Here is a 1879-nt window from a genome sequence, read left to right on the forward strand (position 1 = left end):
ATCCATCACCAGCTCCCAGAGCCTTCTTAAACTCATGTCCAATGCATCAGTGATGCCATCCAACCATTTCATCATCTGCCATCCCCTTCTCCTCCCGCCTTCAATATTTCCCCGCATCAGAGTCTTCTCCAATGAGGCAGTTCTTCACATCAGGTGGCCAAAGTGCTGGAGTTTCAGCTTCAGCATCAGTCCTTCCAATGAATATTCAGGACTGATTTCCTTTAGGATGGACTAGTTGGATATCCTTGCAGTCCAAGAGACTCTCAAGAGTCTTCTCCAACACCACGGTTCAAAAGTATCTGTTATTCAGCACTCAGCTTTCTTTATATCCAACTCTCACATCCATATATGACTACTGGAAAAACCATAGCTTTGACTAGATGGACCTTTTTGGTAAAGTGAGGTCATAGTCACTTCTTGTAAGACAGTGAATTACAAATAGTAAAGTGACAGAAACTTGAAAGGAGATTGAGTCAGACCTACTTACTGATCTTAGAGAGAGTCTCCCAGAGAGGGAGGAAGCAGTTGGGACTCACTTTGGGGAGATAGATGTTGATAGCAGCCATTTTGGGGAGATATCCTACAATAGGACACTGGTGCTGGCAAGCTTTGTTTTGAAATTCTCCCTCTAGCTTTTTAGTTGTAGGACCCAGTCCCATCCACTAGCCAGCCAATCTATAAAATGTAACCAAATAGATGTCTTCCTCCGTGTTATACATGATATCAGGAGGTGAAATGTATGCTATGCCCTTTGGGTGAACAGCAGTGTGTCAGAAGGAAGAAAAGTGGATTGGAAAGAAGAAAGGTTTAGAGCAAGAAAAATCTGAGTTAGCATCTTATTTCTCCCATTTAACAGGTATGGGACTTTGGGCATACTATTTCACCTCACAGAAACTTAGTGTCTCATGTAAAATTGTTCATTTAATTTTAGAGTATTCTTGTGAAGATTAAATTAGATACTACATGCATCCCCATCATGTTAGCCTTTTGTTGAAGTCTACTCCAAATATTTTAACTCACTGATGCTTCTAGAGCTCATTCTTCAGCTTTAGGATTCCAGATGTCATCCTGGCTTGTAGCTACGTCAATTGAACTGCCTTGTAACCAAATCAGTTATAGTGTAATTTGCATAAAATGAAAATGGCACACATTTGAAAAAAATGTAAGCAAAAGAAACCCAAAAAAATCTCTGAACATGCCCTTTAGATATGTGGATGATTGTATTTTTCAAAAATTAATACAACACCACTCATCCCATGTTCTATAAACACGATGTGACTTTGTCACTTTCAAATCACATGATGCCATCAATTTCTCCACCTCCTCAACCTTGGGCAGTGTATCTGACTGCTTTGAGCAATAGAGGATGGTGAAAATAGGAGTAAGCTAGTTTGGGGATAAGTTCTTAACTGGTGTGACACTATCTACTGTCATCCAGTGGGATCCCTGACTATCATGTCAAAAGTCTGACTATTCTACTGAAGAGAACTAGCTGACCTTCCTCTAAATAAATAGGGAGAGAAACCCCATGGGTCCCTTCCAGCCAGCACTTCTGAGATACCACACATGTATATTAAGTTGTCCTGGATCCTAGGGGCCATCCAGTTATCAGTTCAATAGCACAGAGTGACTTCATTCCATGACATCTGAAGCAGAAGAAATATCCAGTCAATCTCTGCTTGAATTCTTGGCCCACAAAATTTTGGGATAAATAAAATGATTAAGTCAAGAAAATGTAGTCTTATGCATGTAGCAAAAGATAATCAGAGGAAAAGGGGAAAGGTGCTTCCCTAACAAAAATTTAAAGCATGTGGCATTGGCTTGGTGCCAGAAGACTGATAGCAGTTAGAAGGTTTTGAAGAGTCTGTAATTAAAGGCT

Source organism: Bison bison, unplaced genomic scaffold, assembly GCF_000754665.1.
Source record: "Bison bison bison isolate TAMUID 2011002044 unplaced genomic scaffold, Bison_UMD1.0 scf7180017848611, whole genome shotgun sequence".
NCBI classification, from domain to species: domain Eukaryota; kingdom Metazoa; phylum Chordata; class Mammalia; order Artiodactyla; family Bovidae; genus Bison; species Bison bison.